This window comes from Python bivittatus, unplaced genomic scaffold (genome assembly GCF_059951505.1).
Source record: "Python bivittatus isolate LINGU-HERP-01145 unplaced genomic scaffold, Pbiv_v1 ctg000480_np1212, whole genome shotgun sequence".
NCBI lineage: Eukaryota > Metazoa > Chordata > Lepidosauria > Squamata > Pythonidae > Python > Python bivittatus.
In genome coordinates, this window is record NW_028277075.1 from 1,118,881 (window position 1) to 1,126,986 (window position 8,106).

The window sequence follows — 8,106 nt, forward strand, 5'->3', positions numbered from 1 at the left end:
CATTTTACAGTAGTTCAAATCCATAAACAAAAACTTTTTCAGAGAATAATTAAAAGCCCAAAATGTTTATTAAATGCTAAACTCTGAAAAAAGCTGTGTTACAGAGACCACACTGACTGGCAAATATGCATCAAGTCAAGCTGCTTGTTCTGAACCCAGATTCCATCTGATCCATCCATGGGCTATGTTAAAAACAACAACCCGAAAGAGGCTTTCTGACATAGAGGCTAGATCTATGGCTGGCTGTGAGAATACCCACAGCATGTTCTCAGAATCCTAGTATCCATTTCAAAGAGGTGGTGGATTTGTGCCTTATTCTTTCACAGCACTTACTTTTCCTCTTTTAAAGATTTGCTGGCTTGCTTGTTTGCCTTTCCTGTTCTCACAAATCATGAGGCTACACAGAATTGCTGAACTAGGTAAATTTGTTTGATCCTGTGACCTCTGTCCTCTAAAGACATTAGTGTGCTAATAGGCTTTCCTGCAGCTATTAGCCTTGTATGAGTTTTAAATGACTTTCTTAAAAACAAGGCAAATCGGACTGGTTTGCACTTTTTTCCATCCTCTGACGTCTCTCATCCCTCATCTTTCAAGGAAAGCCACTGCACAGAGCCTGAATTTATCAAACTGAAATTTAACTACTAGAGTACCACTGGTTCCAATGGTGGATGATATGTTTCTTGTTTTTGTTCAGACACTTCCAGCCCAAAGTAGCCAAAACACTCATAGAAGCTGAAACGTACTGCATTGATCAAAGGGGTTGGACTTGATAGCCTAACTTCCAACTCTATGATTCAATGAATGTTTTGTTTATAGATCAATGGAAATTTATAGATTAATCCTCAGGATTCTGAGGGCTGACTTTATACCTCTCCTTGTCTCAGAGACCTCCCAGGGGCCCAGAGTTGAGCTGGGAGTGGCATGAACTTAGGAGTTTGTCTGTCTTTGCAAGGAAAATCCACTCTGAAGTTTGTTTTCAGCTGAAGATGCTAGAGCTTAGAAACCACAATAGTTTCTCACTGAAGGAAGGAGTTCAGCCTTCCTAGCTCCTGAGCTCTGCCACTCTAATATATGGGAAGGGACACCTAGATTGTTGTCTCCTTCCAGAAAATGAATAAACTCACCACACAAATAACACACAGCAGATTCTTTTATCTCCCCCCCCCACAAAAAAATCACTTTCTGCTGGCTAATACAAACCCATTTATGAAAGCGCATTTTTCTATTTTTTTAAAAAAACCTATGCAATCTTGTATGTGCCTCAAATATGAGTCCAACTGGGCTCAAGGAAGCTTGTTCCCAGGTGAATGGTAGGACTGCAGTTTCTTAAAACAGCTAAAGCACACAAGCTGAATCAGACAGCCTTGACTGCATTTGCAACTTTGGAACAACTTCTGAAAAAAAGATTCTTCACTTCCACTTCCCACCACACCCACTTCTGCTCTTTGGCTTATAATCAAGGGAAGTCTTCTTCGAATAGTGCTTGACTTCACAGACACCTTCATTTAGTTGTCATGGCAGCAGTACAGGAGTGGTTTGCTATTGCCGCCTTCCTGGATGTCTCCTGGTTTCCCAGACTTGTCTACAGCCCTGGCATTCCTTGGTGGTCTCCCATCTAAGTACTAACCAGGCTGAACTCTCCTAAGTTTTGGGAGAAGGTTAAAAAAGTAGGATAAAATAAAAAGCCAGCCATTATGATTTGTTAAGCAAACCATAGTTTCATGCCATATGTGAAACAGGTATTTCTGCTGAAACCAATGCAGCACACCAAAGTCAAGAAACAGCATCTGGAGAAAGGCATTCTATTGGCTGTGCATAATGCAGTAAGGATATCTACAGGGTTCAGATATGAAACACTGGCAAGAAAAACTCCTGGGGAGTGAGTGGACATTAAAGAGGTGTGATTGTGGCTCTGTAGCGGGACCAGCGGCCTAGAGAGTGGGGTGAATGAACACCTTTATCTGGAATAACCCTTAGTCTTTAGTTACAAATTTAAAGTCATTAATCTGAGTTCAATTCCAGTCATTAAACTATTTTTTCAGTGGCAAAATGAATGTTTAAGAGCCAATCATTCTTTCTGGTTTCATGTACATATGTCTGGAGATTGAGTCATGGCAACTGGACTTCTTTTCTTTTTGGTAGAGGCGAAAAAAAAAGAAAAGTCCAGTTCCCATGACTCAACCTCCAGACAATTCCACCTGGATGACTGAGAATCTTCATAAACATATTTCATGTACATAATCGCTAACATGCTGTAATATCCAGAGAGTAATAGCTGTGTTAGCCTCTTGTAATAAAACCAGTCGAGATTTTTTGTGCCAGCTTAAAGGCCAACAAATGCATGCTTGTTAGTTATATTTGTTTCTATAGTGGGACAGATGTACTTATTTGGAAACTTTGGGGGGTAGGCTTAGGAGAAGATTCCCAACAGCTGTAAACATTGCTTCAACTCTGGTACTTATGTCTTGTTCTGTTGGACCCCTCCTTTGGGGTTTGAGGTGCAGAATGTATGTTGGAGGGAGAAGCAAAAATAAATCAAGGTTGTGCACTGCCACTGTGCTGTGTGGGGCATGTGATATTGTCCCCTCTGCCGGGTGCCCCCTTTTTTGATTATTCCTTGACAGATATGATCACCTTAGAGCAGTGTTCTTGACCACATTGTCATCTTGAAGATGTGTGGACTTCAACTCCCTTGCTGGCTGGGGAATTCTGGAAATTGAAGTCCACACATCTTAAAGTTGACAAGGTTGAGAAACATTGCCTTAAAGTGTTTAGTCCAGAAGATACACCTATAAAAAGGTATTAACCATTCCAGTATGTTCTGAATCTCAGCCCATGCCAGGGGGAAAACAAAGTTTCAAGATATAATAGGGACCTTGCTTAAACAAAGCTCTCTCTTTGGAACATAACTGACTTCTCCCAAGTGAGTCTTGTCCTGGAAAAATCACTCATGGCTTCCGTCAGGCATGCGTGCCCTGCCATTGCTAAGCAAGAGCATCACAATGCATTTTACATGGGACTCTTTTGAAGCTTCAGCTGGTACAAGCAGTAAGCTCCTTTGCTGTGGAGAGGCAGCAGGAAATCAGGAAAGATGGTGAACAGAATGGCAGCTACAGCAACTCCTGGAGCCCTACCTGGTGCCAGCTGTAATGGTATGTGGGAATGACCTTGGGAGGCAGGGGAATAGCCGCAGCCAGGGCAACGGTCAGAAAAGCGACAGCATACCCCACAGCAGGAATGCGGGTGTGGCAGATGTCTCAGAAGGGACCCTCCCTAGTTTCTTGGGCTATAAAGGTGATGGGGGAGAAACGTACTTTCAGACTTGCATATTTTATTAATGTAACCTTAAAATAAAGTAGAGCTACTACTTCTGGGTGTGCTTCTTACCTGGACTACCTCACAAGACTGACACCAGCACAGGGCAAGTGGAGCATCTTCTTCCATCTGAATCAAGCAGGGCAGCGGTAACTAGTAGAGACTGGCACAGAACAAGATTGTAAAGATTGTGATTGCAAGGATATAATATTCTGGTCTGCTTTGGTTTTGCTGTATGTGCTCCAATGAAGGCCAGGAAATGCTTCCAGCAGGGGCATCCATGGGGGAGGGTTAAAAAAGTCAAGATGGCAGTTACGTCCACATGATTAAAGCCCGGCTCCTTTCTAAAGTGCCTCACACATTAAAAAGGGGTGGGGTTTCAACTGCACAGTCACAATGGCCATCTTGACCTCTATGGATGCACCTGATCTTCAGTCTCCTTGTTCTTCTGAATCTGGACACAAAGAACCCATAGAAACAAAGGCATGTTTAATGCTATTATTGTTCATATCCTGAATTAAAAGCTGTACTCATTCACACATTCAAATGCCCATACATACCTTCCCAGCTCAAAATCTGTTACTGCAATGAACAGAACTCTAACTGCAATACAAAGCCATAACACAGGATGTGCAACAATATTTAAAGCCTTGTGGAAGAAAGTTGTCAGGCTATACTGTATGATTCCTTCATGAAATTTGAGCCATATGATGCAAACCTATTGACATCCTACTCCCTGGTAGAGGCCACAAGCAGATTCTTTGCCCACGTTGATAATTACAGAGCTTCTTAAGAATACAGTGCCAGAGGAATGCCAAGTTTTAGGCTGTCTTTGGTACTCTACCCTTTAAATAGGGTGGTTCAAAGAAAAACAAGTTAGCTAAGCAGATGCATTATCTCTAGGCATTGCCACACATTTAAGATAAGAAGCCCAGACTTAGTAAGGTAAAAGGAAAAAAAAAGTTTATTGTTGACACATACTTTCTGTCCAGGGCCACAGAATCCTTGAGCATCTGGAACAGCCAGTTCAACTTTTCCATAATTGCTTGATGACACTCAGTTAAAACAGTTACTTAGGTAGACAATTTACACACTTTCAGAATACGGTAGTTCTACAAGTTAGGATATAAATGGAATGCAAAATTACTTTGCAGTCTAGAAGTTGATGAGTTCCAGTTCAGTGTATCTGAGAACTATTCAAGCCTTCTTTATTCATGTATGAATTACATTAGCCAATACACAAGGATGTTGTATAATACTTGCATATTGTTTGATTGATGTCTTTGAGTGCTTTCACAGTTGTTTGAGTGCTTACACAATTGTCTGGTGCACATTAGTAATGCGTAAAATATTTTAAAAAGAAAGAAACAGATTTTCAGAATTAAATCATCTTGTTCCCCCCTCCCCACTTTTCCAAAACAGAATCCACCCAACATCAACAAGGCAGCTTCTCTAGTAGTCAGTGTAGGCCTTTAAAACAGTGTTGTCCAAACGTTGTCCAAACATGGCTGGCTGGGGAATTCTGGGAGTTGAAGTCCACTCATCTTAAAGTGGCCACGTTTGGACAACACTGCTTTAAAATATGCAGATGCGCTTAAAACAAGTATCTAAAAGAGGCCACAGACTGATTTAAAATTTCTGCCTTGATATTTGAATTGAATTGTGAAAATCTTATACATGTTATAAATCTATACAGTCATGTTCCTCTAAGTTAAAAAGAGTTGGCTAAAAGCCCATGTTTCTACATCCTGTCCTCCTTTGACTAGACTTGTCACGCTTTACTTGCATGAATCTAAGATGCTATTCTAAAAAAAAAAAAAAGTCAAGCTATTTTTAAAGGCACAAGTTCCAGTTCATTAAACAAAATCTTGTCACACACCAGCAAAGGACCTGAACATGAAGAGCAATAGGAATTCCTATTCAGAGTATGACTGATTTATGTGTCTGAGATGAAAAGGGCTCTCCTTCACTCAGTGAAGTGAATAGCTGAGCCAATGAAGTCTTCTTGATAGAATCTTTAGAATGAATGATTAATCTTTCCCTTGAGACCTGCCCCCCCCATATGTGACAAGAGTAAAGAGCTAGCAAGAAACAGATGTTTATTCAAATTGCACAAGTTGGCTAATTCAGAGGGGCAGAGTTCCCAGAAGCTGATGAATTTTGCACTGTCAGCTGGTAAGTCATGTGAATCATGCAAGTCATTAATGGAATGTTCTACCTAATTCTTCACATGACAATGGCTCATCTCAATGAAACTGCTGCTGCTTTAGTTCCAGAGTCCTGAGGAGGTGTATGCAACTTTTTCTGGGTCAAAGATGATACTGGTCCTTTGGATGATTTCCTGGGAGCTGCTTCCAAACAGCCATGAATGAGGCCAGGACAAAAATGAAATCTGATGTGATTTTCTCAATATTTATAGTCAGTTAAAGTTAAATATAGTTAATGTGATTATCTTCCAGTCATAGATGTAATAATTTTCTCTTTTTGTCTTATAAAAATGATCACTGGTTAACAACATTTTGAAATCACTCAGAGCTGCACCCGAAGCTTTTGGGGCTGCCTGAGATCTAGGGCTCACCTCTGGTCTAAAGCAGCAATCAGAATATTTCATAGCCTTCCCCATTTCATAGACATTTTGCAATGTCTTTATCTTGAATCAAAGATTTTCACCTTATGATAGCTTGTAGAAGAAGATACAAATTTGCATACCATTTGCACATGCTGATTTGTATGTATATGCATAAATTTTGAAGTATGATTAATGTAAACAGAAAGCTAACAGATTCTCAGCATCGCAAGATACTGTATGCCTTCTCAGTCTACTTTCTAAATCAGGGACAGGTAAGTTCTGGGTCCTGAAATCTCTTTGTGGGGTCACTGGAACCCCTCAGACCATGAGTCTTGAAAAGTGAAGGCACATTTTCTTACAATTTTAAATTGAGAAACACTGAAAAATGTACTCAAAATAGTAAATTAAAGGACATAAGCTTCTCCATGAAAGGACATAAGCTTCTCCCCACTTGTGTGATGTAGCCCCAATTTGCAGCCTGTAGCCTCAAAAAGTTAAATGTAGCCCTTGGCCTCCCAAAAATTGTCCCCTCCAGGTCTAAATGCTAACTGCAAATGGGCAGTTTCAAGGCCTTTTTAAATTTCTTAATCCTGGTTCCTGATTTTTAAATTGAACTTAGACTAGATAGGCATTAAAACAGAAGATAATTTCAAATAAAACTCTGACACGTCTTCAAATTAATTGTCCTCTGTAAAATAGAACAAATGATCACAGCCTTATCTTCTTGGTTAGTTTACATATTTCCTAATCTTCAAGAGCCTGTCCTGCTTTTATTTCTAAGCAAAAACAAAGAGAAATGCTATGCACTCTCTATCTGAAAGCACAGAGCTTTTTGTCAGCTAAGAAGTGGTTTCCCGTGACCAGAAATGATTTTCTTGGCATCAATTCCTCACATGAGAAAAAGAGAAAGACTCGGTGTCCAATTTCCATCCACTTCCCTGCTGTGACTCATACAGAAGCCAGACCAGGTCTAAAGGGAAGCAGTCTCCTCATTTAATCCAAGCAGAGTTTGGGGTGGTCCAAGACTGTAATCTCCAGCAATCAACTTGGTCACTGTGGCTGGCTATAGTGCTTTGAACAGCTCTTCTTCTCGGGTGCTCCTCCCCTCTCTTCTAGGGCTCCTACCTGTCCATTCTGAATGAAGTCTAAGGTTGTTTTTTCTTCTTCTGTTTCTTAAATCACATCTCAAATCCATGGCCCAGGGACTGACAGCCTGGTAGCTCTGGGCACCAGTCAACCCAAGAATATTTCCCTTAGCATCCCACTATGCTCCCTGTCCCTGACTTGTTTAAAAAGTTATTTTAGTTATACAAAAGGAATTCAGTGGAAAGCTGGCATGTTGCCTAGGACTTTGTTTGGAAATGTGCCCACCTGTCCAGGAAAAAAAGAAAGAAAGAAAGAGAAATGGGAGTGATGCAGAACATCCTGTGGAATTTAAGGCTGTGATAAGAATCAACCTCATTTGTTTTGCCTTCTGGAAAATGAGCATTTTGTGAGTGGCCTCATCTGCCTTGGCTGCCATTTTGTGGACAGGCCAGTTTCCATGGCAGCCTTTATGTAAGATGCTCTCAATGTTCTATAGATGTATGCCCATTCAACCCCAAACTATTTGCTTACTGCTGCTAGCCTTAACACAAATGGGGCTCTTACCATTTTAAAAATACATTATCTATATCCATTAAATAAAGAATTCATTGCTAGAGAAACATTCATGTCTTCTGAAATAGTGTACCTATGGCTGCCTGGTTCCTTGCTTTCTTTGCTAGCTGTTGACTGGGGAGGAGAGTGGACACAGAGGAGAATGGGAGAGGAATGAAAATGATGGTAGTATAGGGGTGGAAGTGCAGTGGGAGGCAGACAGATGTGGGCAGAAGGAGATTTGAACCTCTACGAGAACTTCTGCAACTTCTGGAAGCAGCTGTTGATAGCTTTATCTTCCAGGATTACTTTGTTCCCTCTTTATAGCCTTCCAAGTTCAGCTATCACTACATGTTATGGAAATGAAATCCATCATTGAACTATATGGTCTGTAAGGAATTGCTTCCCTTTCTGTCTTGCATCTGCTGCTGTTGAGTTCCCTCAGATTTTAAAAGGATGGAAAAGGGAGAGTGGAAAAAAATCTCCTTTATCAACACCCTTCTAACATGGTTGTCAATGGAAATTGTGTACTTCACCTCCTTCCTTAGAACTTTCAATTGTTATCAAATGAAACAAAACAACAG